The sequence below is a fragment of the Rhinoderma darwinii genome, chromosome 3, assembly GCF_050947455.1.
Source record: "Rhinoderma darwinii isolate aRhiDar2 chromosome 3, aRhiDar2.hap1, whole genome shotgun sequence".
Classification (NCBI taxonomy): domain Eukaryota; kingdom Metazoa; phylum Chordata; class Amphibia; order Anura; family Rhinodermatidae; genus Rhinoderma; species Rhinoderma darwinii.
In genome coordinates, this window is record NC_134689.1 from 216,524,147 (window position 1) to 216,537,019 (window position 12,873).

A 12,873-nucleotide genomic window follows, 5' to 3' on the forward strand; every position below is an offset into this window, starting at 1 on the left:
TGCGCCAGAAACTTCATGTAGTCAAAAGGAATGGGGACCAGGTGGGGATCCACTGTAAGAAAGACCATCCAGGCGCAAAACAACTCAGTCAGATGTTTGGTAAAAGATATTTATTGTATAAGACACAATAAAACAAGAATCTCTAAAATACAACCAGGGGCGTAACTAGGAAAGACTGGGCCCCATAGCAAACTTTTGACTAGGGCCCCCCCTCTGCTGGGTATCACGCAACCCCCCCCCTTTGTAGATAGTGCCTCCCTATAGATTCCACCACACAGCGCCCCCCTATAGATAGCACCATACACAGCCCCCTGCAGATAACGCCATACAGCCCCCCTGTAGATAACGCCATACAGACCCCCTCTGTAGATAACGCCATACAGCCCCCCTGTAGATAACGCCATACAGTCCCCCCTGTAGAGAATGCCATACAGCCCCCCCTGTAGATAATGCCATACAGAACCCCTCTGTAGATAACGCAATGTACCCCCCCCCCCAAAAAAAACGGCCTATAGTTTGTCCTACAAAAGACATGCATCCCCTATCCACAGGATAGGGGATACATGTGTGATCGCTGGCAGCGATAAGGAGAATGGGGGACCGAAAGTCCCCCGAAGTTCTCCATGACTAACTTCGGACTTCCGGCGTCTGCGCAGCTCAATAAAAATGAAAGGAGCGCTAGTCACGCATGCGCACAAGCGCGACCGGCGCTCCATTCATTTCTACGGAGCTGCCGACACAGACCCCGGAAGTCCGAGGTTTGTCATGGAGAACTTAGGGGGGACTTTCGGTCCCCCGTTCTCCTCATCGCTGCCAGCGATCACACATGTATCCCCTATCCTGTGATTAGGGGATACATGTCTTATGTAGGAACAACCCCTTCAGTGGCGTCGTGCTGTAGCAGCCATTGCGGCTGCTAGCGGAGCCTGCTGCCATGGGAGGGGGCCGTGCCGGCGGGTGGCACGGGCCCCCTCATGCTGCAGGCCCTGTAGAAGTCGCTACGGCTGCTATAGCGGTAGTTACGCCACTGCGTATAGGTTTGTACGGCGTAAAACTACAGCTCCCAGCATGGCCTGAACAATGATAAGGATATGCTGGGAGATGCGGTTTCACAAAAAAAATCATACCACCATCATCTCGCTGCAGATCATACAGTGACTACAATACTGATTAGAGGCAGAATAAACATTTACATTAAGTGACTCACCGGTGACGTCTCAGATTCTAGTTCTTTTCTTCTCCTTCCGGTTCAGACATCTATGATGGATTTCTACCGGCCATGACCCATTTCTGCAGTTTTCCGTTCAGATGTCTTCAGCTTCTCACTTTTAAAACATTTCTGCACCTGTAAACAAAGTTAAAATTCTCAACACATCTAAATATAACTGTCACAAACACACAACGTGGCCCCTGTAGATAGTGACCTACATAGAAGCCCCTATAGATAGTGCCCACATATGGACTCCAGAGCTGCAAGGCAATAGTGCTAACCACTGAGCCACGGTGCTGCCCTACATATAGCTTCCCCTATAGTTCTTGCTCCACGTATAGCCCACCTCTGTACATAGTGTCTCACATATAGCTCCCCCTGTATATAGTGTCCCACATATAGCCCACCCCTGTAGACTGTGCACTACATATAGCCACCCTGTTGCTAGTGCCCCACAGGTAACCCCCCCCCTGTATATAGTGGCCCACATATAGACCCCCCTGTATATAGTGGCCCACATATAGAGCCCCCTGTATATAATGGCTCACATATAGAGCCCCCTGTATATAGTGGCAAACATATAGACCCCCCCTGTATATAGCGGCCCACATATAGAGCCCCCTGTATATAATGGCCCACATATAGAGCCCCCTGTATATAGTGGCCCACACCCCCACATATAGACCCCCCTGTAGCTACTGCCCCACATATAGAACCCTATATATAATAGCCCACATAAAGATGACCCCCCCCCCCACTATAGATAATGCCATTCACATTTTTATGAGGGGAAAAAAACAAAAACTTGACATACTCACATTCTCCGGTTCCCACGCTGTTCACTGGCGATGCAGACATGCTCTCTTCTGAGCATGTCTGCAGGAGCTGAACGAGCGTCCTCCAATGACGCTGATTGGCGGGGCAGAATGACTTGCCCCGCCAATCAGCACCTTCTAAGCATGGAAGCGGCGCGATGATGTCATCGCGCCGCTAGCCAATCAGTGTCATTGTAAGGCACTGGATGGTCAGGCACGGAACATGCCCGGCCATTCAGTGCTAATACATGTATTTGGCTGCCGCTAGCACTGGGGCCCCCTCCGGTGCTAGCGACACCTACAGGCATGAGAGGGCCTGTGTAAGGCTCGGCGTCGCGGGCCCCACAGTAGCGACGCTACCGCTGTAGTAGCCATAACGGCTGCTAGCGGCGCCACCGGGCCCCCTCAAGCCCCGGGCCCCGTAGCAGCCGCTACTGCTGCTACCGCGGTAGTTACGCCACTGAATACAACCTATTTGGGGGAAAAATAACCCCTTTTTCAAGTAAGCATGAGACACTGTCTCCATTTATCATGTTCAACAGAGAAAGCCATCTTTACCTGACTAGTTTCATGGCATGGGTTTCTGAGGCCAAGCAGCTGCATGCACGTCCTACATCATCAAGCACAATGCCACCAAGTAATGTAAAGCACGCCGCCACTGGACTCTGAAGCAGTGGAAATGTCTTCTGTGGAGTGATGATTTATGCTTATCTGGCAGTCTGATGGACGAGTCTGAGTTTGCAGAATATCAGGAGAATGTTACCTGTCTGACTGCAATGTGCCCAGTGGCGGATCCTCATATGGGGGTTTCGGGGGCCGCCCGTGGCCCAAGGCTCCCAGGGGACCCATGGCCGCCCAAAACGCACACAAGTTAAAAAAAACTATCCAGGGCTGCTGCCGGTCGCATTCTAGCGGTCATCGGTCCCACGTGCTGATGAAGAGGAGGAGGGGGGATGTGCAGGGGGAGTCAATTGTGGCCAGGGAACAGGGGCACAGCACATCAGCTGTAGAGAGCAGACAGTCAGATGGGCCGGTGCTGGAGTCTCTCTCCCTGACAGTCTGCTCCTCTGTGCAGCTGTACACTGTCCCTCCTGTCTACACCTCCAGCAGCTGCCTGATAACGGCAAAACTGCAACTAGAAGGTGAAGGACCTGTGGTGACATCACAGTCACATGATTAAGGTCCTGGAGGCTGCCAGATCACAAGCACCGCAGAGGAAGAGGCTCTGGTAAGTGTGTGTGTGTGTGTGTGTGTGTGTGTATAAGGAACATAATGTAAGTCTATATAGTGTGTGCCGTGTCTATAGTGTGTGCTGTCTGTATAGTCTATATAGTGTGTGCTGCGTCTATAGAGTTTATAGTGTCTATAATGTAAGTCTATATAGTGTGTGCGTGTAGTGTGTGTGGTTTGAATATATAGTGTGTGGTGTTAGTGTGAATTGTATATAGGGTGTTTAGTTTCAAATTTTTTGTGTGTGAAATTATTTCCCACCCACAGAGCCCCCTGCAGTAAGTCAGATGCTCAGAACCCCCCCCCCCCTTATAGTATAATCTCCCCCATAGAGCCCTCAGTAGTTATTATACTGCAAGGGGGGGGGGTCAGAGCATCTGATTGACTGCTGAGGGTTCTATAGGGGGATAACTCCTTCCCCTCAGAGCGATAAGTGTCAGATGCTTAGACCCTCCCATAGAGCACTCAGCAGTCAGTCAAGTGCACTGGGAGGGGTGTCTGACTGCTTAAAGGGTAACTAACTAAACTTTTTTTTTTAATTACATGTCATAGTGACATGTCAAATGTTCTAATTGGTGGGAGTCCGGGCACTGAGACCCCACCAATCGCTCAAACAAAGTGGCAGAAGCACTCAGGTGAATGCTGTACCACTTTGTTTCTGATCATCTTTCCTCTGATAGCAAGCGGTGTATGGGCACAACAGAAAGTCTATGAGTCCGTACACCGCGCAGAGGAAAGACAATCAGAAATTAAGTGGAACAGCGCTCACACGAGCACTCCTGCTGCTTTGTTTTAGTGATCAGTGGTGGCCTCAATGCTGGGACCCACATCGATCAAAACTTCTGACATATCACTCTCACTATGACACGCCAAATGTTTTTTAAAAGTTTACATACCCCTTGGAGACTGAATTTATTGGTTTGAGTTAATGTATGGGCCTGGGGTCTTAATTTGCTTAGGGGTCGGGGGTATAAGACAATGTAGGGTGTTTCATTTCTGAATTTTTGTGTTGCTATAGACGCTGAAAATGGCTACAGAATCAAGGGGAAAATATTTCTCATCAGGAAACTCTGCAGTCATCAGGAGAAGTCGCCATAACGGTCAGTGCCAGATGGAGAAGAAAAGAGAACGACCCATCAGTGAAGACATCACCTGTGAGTCATTGCATATATAGATCTGTCACCTCTCCTGACATGTCTGTTATCGGAAATCCTTGTATTCCACATAAAGTCTTTGTGTGCCCAGGACTAATAGACAAATGCATGTTACCATTCCCCTTGTCAGGAGGATGTGTCCCTACATAGTGTGATACTGTCAGCAATGGTTGAAGACTGTCAGTATGTAGGGACACAGCCCTTTGACACGGGGAATCGTACCACTCATTTGTCAATGCTCGCACAAAAAGGTGGTGTTTAATATAGACACGGCGTGGCAGGGCGGTGGTGGAGAAGGGGGGCCCAAGCTTGTGGAACAGCCCAGGGCCTATGGTTTACTTAATCCGCCACTGAATGTGCCAACTGTAAAGTTTGGTGTAAGGCTGGATCTACACGACCATGTTACGTCCGTAATGGACGGAACGTATTTCGGCCGCAAGTCCCGGACCGAACACACTGCAGGGAGCCGGGCTCCTAGCATCATAGTTATGTACGATGCTAGGAGTCCCTGCCTCACTGCCGGACAACTGTCCCGTACTGAAAACATGATTACAGTACGGGACAGTTGTCCGGCAGCGAGGCAGGGACTCCTAGCATCATACATAACTATGATGCTAGGAGCCCGGCTCCCTGCAGTGTGTTCGGTCTGGGACTTGCGGCCGAAATACGTTCCGTCCATTACGGACGTAACATGGTCGTGTGAACCCAGCCTAAGAGGGATAATGCTAAGAGGCTATTTTTCAGGAGCTGACCTAGACCACTAACTTCCAGTGAAGGGAAATCTTAATGCTTCAGCATACCAAGACATTTTGGACAACTGTATGCTTCCAACTTTTATGGGAACAGTTTGGGAAAAGCCCTTTTTTGTTCCAGCAGGACTGTGGCACAGTGCACAAAGCAAGGTCCATAATTCATGGTTGGGTGAGTATGGTATGGAAGAACTTAACTGGCCTGCACAGAGCCCTGACCTCAACCCCATCGAACACTTCTGGGTTGAACTAGAACGGAGATTTCGAGTCACGCCCTCTCATCTAAAACATCAGGATCTGATATCACAAATGCTCCTTGGGATGAAAGGGCAAAAATAGAAATTTTAAATTGTAAATTGAGGAGCAGGTGGAAATCTTATTGACTACTAGACCAGTCTGACAGCATCTTTGTGAGATCTTTTGAAAATAACCTTCACGCACAAAGCATTTCTATATTTGTCCTTGTTCTAGAACCTTAACCCCTTAAGGACACAGCCTGTTTTGGCTTTAAGGACACAGCCTATTTTTTCAAATCTGACATGTGTCACTTTATGTTGTAATAACTCCGGAATGCTTTCACCTAGCCAAGCGATTCCGAGATTGTTTTCTCATGACATACTGTACTTGATGTTAGTGAAAAAATTTGGTCGATAAATTCAGTATTTATTTGTTAAAAACACCATAATTTAGAGAATTTTTTTTAAAATTAGCATTTTTCTAAATTTAAATGTATCTGCTTGTAAGACAGATAGTAATACCACACAAAATAGTTACTAGTTAACATTTCCCATATGTCTACTTTATGTTTACATCATTTTTTGAACGTCCTTTAATTTTTCTAGGACGTTACAAGGCTTAGAACTTTAGCAGCAATTTCTCACATTTTCAAGAAAATTTCAAAAGGCTATTTTTACAGGGACCAGTTCAGTTCTGAAGTGGCTTTGAGGGCCTTATATATTAGAAAGTCCCCATAAATCACCCCATTTTAAAAAATGCACCCCTCAAAGTATTCAAAACAGCATTCAGAAATTATTTGAACCCTTTAGGCGTTTCACAGGAAATAAAGAAAAGTAGAGGTGAAATTTACAAATGTAATTTTTTTTGTATGAAATTCATTTGTAATACATTTTTTTCTTTAACAACAAAGGTTTTACCAGAGAAACACAACTCAATACTTATTGCCCAGATTCTGCAGTATTTAGAAATATCCCACATGTGGCCCTAGAGTAGTAATGCACTGAAGCACCGGCCTCAGAAGCAAAGGAGCACCTAGTGGATTTTGGGGCCTGCTTTTTTTGAGATTATATTTTAGGCACCATGTCGGGTTTGAAGCGGTCTTGTGCTGCCAAAACAGTGGAAACTTCCCAAAAGTGACCCCATTTTGGAAACTACACCCCTCAAGGAATTTTTTTAGGGGTATAGTTAGCATTTTGAGCCAACATGTTTTTTGCTAAATTTATTGGAACTGGTCTGTGAATATGAAAATCTACTTTTTTTCTGAAATAACATACAATGTTTTAGTTTTTACAAGGAATAAAGGAGAAAAAGCACCCCAACATTTGTAAAGCAACGTCTCCCGATTACGGCAATACCACATATGTGGTAATAAACTGCTGTTTGGACCCACGGCAGGGCTCAGAAGGGAACGAGCACCATTTGGATTTTGGAGCGCAGATTTTGCTGGAATGGTTTTTGAGAGCCATGTCGCATTTGCAGAGGTCCTGAGGTACCAGAATAAGGGTAGCCCCCAAAGGTTTTGGAAACTACACCCCCTAAAGTATATATCTAGTGGAGTAGTGAGTATTTTGAGTCCAAGTTTTTTGTAGGATATGATGCATTTCCATGTGAATAATTTAAATCATATTTTATTCTTACACATTTCCTACAAAGTACATTAAACTGAATAATTGCACCCCAACATTGATTATCCCTGTTCTTCTATGTTTATAAATACCCCCATCTGCTGCTCGATTAAATGGTGGGCCCCAAAAGGAGCATCCTGCGTCTTTCAGGTCACAATTTTATCTAAATTATAGGCCCTATTCCACGCCTCTGGGGATTTCGGCTTGCAGAATGATGTAAGACCTCCAGAATTGTCTCCATTTTCAAAATTAAACCCCCTAAGGTTTTCATTCAGGGGGTGTAGTGTGCATTTTGAGCCCACATTTTGGTTCAGAACTTATGCAAAGTTTCATTTTAAGGGTATTTTTGTCATGCAAAATTCATGATACTGAAGGAATGCACCCCAATATTTATTGCACCGTTTCTTCTGTGTTCAGTAATATCTCTACTTTGGCCATAGTCTGCTGCCTAGCCACACGACAGGGCCCAAAAATATACATCATCCCCAGAAGTTACTCCATTTTGAAAACTATACCCCCTAAACTATTCATCTAGGGATGTAGTGATAAAAGTTTTTAAAGCGGAAAATAATTGGGGTTAGATGTAAAAAAAAAATGGAAATGTGTCATTCTGGTACAGCATATATAAATGGCATGTATTCTCACAATTTATTTCTTTACTCTGTTACTCCTATGTTTAGAAATATGCTGCATTTCTGGGGGATCAAACAATAGAGGAGCGCCAATTTTTACTGGTAAAAAGGGCTTGTCCCTAACAGTGAATTTTTGCCTGTAGTTACTGCATGACCATATAATACCAAAAAAGCTGTTGACCATCAAACATAGTCCTGGTTTGATATATAGTATGTTAGCAAGCAAGGAAAAATTGTCCTGTAGTGAAGGGCAATCTATCTAAAAATTGGAGGAAAAAAATAGATACAACCGTGTTGAAACTAAAGCGTGTTCACAGGATGAAAGAACTGTTGCAGGGAAATATATTCATCATCTTTTTTCAAAGGGACTGGTTGTACAACGCCTCTTTAGCACCATCAATCACTATATGAGAGACGGACGTGCCAAGTGACGTTGGCACACCATAACAGGTCCCTGCCCGGCAAGGTAGGAGCTGAAATATGCGCAAAACAACCTGTCACCTGCAGAATATTTTTTAGATGTCAGTGAAGAAACAGAATAGAACTATCTAGAATCCATACTGTATTGATCATGAACAGCTTGATATCCTCCAAAAAAAAAAAATGCAAGATGCCCATATCACCAGTTATGAGAATAAATATAACAGCTGAATTTGGCAGAATATGGTCATAATAACAGGCAAAGACAAGCAAAAATATAAAAACCTCAGGTTTTTCAAAAGATATTATAATTATTCACTTCTCAAGGTATTCATCTAGTGGTGTAAAAATATTTTTTAAAGCACAAGGGGTTGTCAGAAATGTATGAGGTTGTAGAGAGTAACAATTGTTATTTTTTTCAGATGTGTCAGTTAGTTACATTTTTTTGCAGTTAGTAACAATTGAGAAACAAATGTCTGTTCTGCTTCTTTCTGTAGTACAGAAATATTCCGTATGTTTTATTCATCTAGGGGTGTAATGTGAATTATTAGTTTTGTTTGGTTAGTTTGTGTTCAAGTTTGTAATGGGCAATAAAGCAAGTGGCATAAGGATACATTTATAAAATTAAAAGGGGCAAAAGTGGCAGTGAATAAATGTGAAAGATGGAAATAAAATTAACAAAATTAATAATCTAAAGAGGAGTGGAAGGTTTTAAAGCAATCTATTATACAAAGGCCAGGTTTGGAGGGGCATGGTTCGCATTGATAGCGAGAATCTTTTCGGATTCCTCGCTTGTAGCACACACGACATTTTTTTTGTGGCCGTAACTTTTTTTCTGTGGGAGGCACCTCTGAAGGAAAATGTTACCCTTGAACTACTCTTGAGGCTTCACTGGCTGATGTTGAAGGTTCTCCTTCCTCCTCACTGCCTTCAAAAATTAATTTTCGGATAATGTTTTCCTGGTATTCCAGGTATTTTTCGCAATGGCCGGCAGATCTGTACAAAATGTACGAGTTGTACATCGCTACCTGGACAAGATGCATGACAATTTTTTTGTACCAGGTCCTGGATTTCCACATAGCATCATAGGGCTTAATCATTTGGTCGGCGAGATCGACCCCCCCCCCCATATATTTATTATACGCCTGTATACAAACAGGCTTTGGGGTCTCATCAGATCTGCCTCGCACAGGGACGAGAGTGCTTGCGTCATTATGTATACTTGTGAGCATATGGACGTCTTTCTTGTCCCTATATTTTAAGAAGAGCACCCCATCACTGCACATTGCCCTGCTCTCACCAATTTGTAGCCTTTGGCCTAGGAGGGTCTTTGGGAGGCCTCTCTGATTTTTCCGTACTGTTCCACAGGCTACGTTTTTTTTTTACAATCAGGCATTTAAGTAGTGAAACGCTGGTGTAAAAATTGTCTAGGTACAAGTGGTAGCCGTGGTCTAGCAGGGGGTGCAAAAGATCACAGACAATTTTACCACTTGCACCTAGGACAGGAGGGCAGTCTGGGGGCTGAATCTTTGTGTCTTTGCCCTCATAAATCCTGAATGTGTATGTGTAGCCAGTTTCAGACTCACATAATTTGTCAATTTTGATGCCGTATCTGGCTATTTTATCAGGGAGGTACTGCTTGAATTTTAGCCGGCCCTTAAAATGAACGAGGGATTCATCAATTGCGATCTCTTTTCCAGGGGTGTATATTTGACTTAATTTGTTAGTAAAATGTGTGATCACAGGCCAGATTTTATAAAGGCGGTCAGAATTGGGGTCACTTGGGGGTGGGCACTGCAGGTTATCGTTATAGTGCAGAAATGTTATTATTGCGTCAAACCTTCCCCTGGACATTGTATTGAGGTACATGGGAGTATGGTGCAACACGTCTGTTGACCAATATGATCTCACAGAGGGTTTTTTTGTGATGCCCATATTTAACAGCAACCCCCAGAATTTATGCATTTCCAATGCATTAACAGGATGCCACCTGTTTGGCTTGGCATAAAATGACTGCGGATTAGCGGCAATAAATTGCTCCGCATATAAGTTAGTTTGCATAACAATAAAATGAACAAACTCATTTGAAAAAAAGAGTTTGAAAAAACTTAGATCATCAAGACCCACTGTGTCTACATGAATCCCTGAAGTAGCGTTAAATTCTAGAACTTGGGGGGTATAATTAACGGGGGGAACCCAGAAATGTTCGCTATTATCAGGGTAGACTTGATGGTGGCCCACTTCGTGACTCTGAGGAATTTCCTCATCATCGCTGGAAAATGAAAGAATGAATTCAGATCCGTCACTAGCGGATTCAGTATCAGAGCACAGCATTTCGTATGCCTCTTCCGCTGTATATGATCGCTTTGCCATACTGCCCTTTATATATATGTATATATATATATATCTATATATATATTTATTTTTTTTAATTTTTTTTTACACGTGCAAAACTGATACAGCAAAGAGTGTTTGTATTTCTCTATAGCAAAATGAATCTGTTACAATAAACTGTATTGTAACAGTGAACTATATAATTTGAAACAATTTTTTTGTAACTTTTTTTTATATATATATATTTTTTTTTTATAAAACCTCCCTAACTATTCCTAGCCAACTATCCCTATCTACCTATATAATTATATCTAACTAACCCCTAATAATCTAAACCTGTATGTTATCCCTAAATTCACTATCAGTAAAATTTCTATCTCTCTCTCTCTGTCTGTCTCTCCCTCTCTCTCTCTCTGTCTCTCCCCCTCTCTCTCTCCTATCTCTCCTCTCTATTCTATCCCTGTCTCTCTCTCTCTATTATTATTATTATTATTATTATTTTAAAAAAAGAGAAGCTCCCACAAGTAGAAGCAGAAGCAGGGAGCAGGGAGCAGGTAAACAGCGACAGTGGAGGGGTTAATGTGGGGTTAAATTCGCTGGATCTAACAGGTAAAATTCACACTGTCGCTGGGCACGTCTGATCTCTTCACTTTCACTCTCGGACTGAAGAGATCAGACGCTGACAGCCCAGTTACTGTTGTCATGCGCTGTAATTGGTCAGTCACAGAAGACTGACCAATTACAGCGATCGTCGTCAGGGGACCGCTATTATTGGTCCCCTGCCATGTTACTGTGTCGATCAACTGTCATAAACAGTTGACGTCACATTTCTGTCACCTTGTCTTTTGACAGGGTGACAGAAATTAGCCAGGATGCGCCGGTACGTCCCTGTGCCTTAAAGCACTTCAATGCAGGACGTACCGGTGCGTCCTGGTGCGCTATGGGGTTAAAAAATGGTTAACATGTATAACAAAGCATTTCTTTGACTCGCAATATAAACTTGGAAACTACGAAATTGTACAACACTGATCACCCTCTCTAATCATCTAAAAATCAATTCACCTTCACTTGTTTGCACTTGCACTTTATCACGTTTGTTGTGGTGCGTTCACTTTTCATTAATATTTTATTATTTTGTTATTTATTTATATAAACTGTCTTTATACATGTGAACTGGTATTGTCAACAATGATTAATGATCTATAACATTATGCACTGTGCAGTTTTATTATTATATCGCTGGTATATTTATCTTACCCACCAGGAGTCACCAGTACACCACTTGCTTTAATCTCGCTGGGGATGTTATTTACATATTATTAGCCTGGCTGTTCACGTGACTCTCCAGGCTAAGTGTCAGTCACAATTTTAACTGGTCTTTCCAGCTGCGTGGTTACGTCACACGCTGCTCTGCTGCGGAACGTCTCGTGTAACGTCAACGGCGACCGCCTGTTTTGGTCTTCTTGTCTTTTTGTTTAGGAGTGACCCTGGACGCCACGATTCTGACGTTGCACGTCGGCCTCATGACCTCCCTGGATCAATCACAAGCTGCCATACTGGCTCTCTGGTGGAGTGACGTCAGATGTTACCACCTCTTCCTGTGTAGTACGTCTGCACTGATGGCAGGCGCCATTACACACATCTGTTATACACTTTGCCTCAGCTGGGTAATTAAAAATTATTAGGTAGGTCTATGATGCTGCACTTATGTATGGATATTATAAAGGGAAGGGGAAGTATTTAAGGAGTTGGATACGTTTGAGATGCCACCCCTTGACGAAGCCTCAGTGAAACGCACGTTGGGTCTGGGGTGGTGCCCTGGGTCTGGTCCTTTCTGGTGTAGATACGTACCTGGATATTTTATATTGTGTATGTATTTTATTCTTGTTTTTTTTTGTATGCAGCAATGGGGGTTTAAACGAGCCTTACAGATACACTGGTAGAATATCTTGAAAAAGATATTGATGATCACCACTATATGGTTTATACTGTCTATCCCCAGGTTGACTATACTTTTGCATTACTATGTATGCACCATATGTAAAGGGCCTTGAGACCGTCTGTATACCCAGGCCATCCATCATTTAGTTCCTTTCTCCCTTTTTGTGAAGGTATTGTGCTCATTTTTTGGATTTATGTATGTTTTATATGATGAAATAAAGATTTGTTTTATATATTTGCAAATATGATCGTGTGTTTTCTGCATAGGTTTTGATTGAAGCTTGCAGTGTTCTTATTTGAGACCCAACTGGGCTATTCTCCTTTTTTATTGCCTGGTACGCTTCTAATCACCCTCTCTAATCATATCTGTAGGGTAATTGATGGCTCCATCCCTATATAAGGCTTTCTACAGTGGGCGACTGTAAAGCCCTGACACATTGATCTGTTTAAAACTGTTTACAGATTTCCTTCTTCTTTCTGTCTACAGGCAAAATACTCCCTCGCTCTAGAGCTCAGTGGAAGAGGT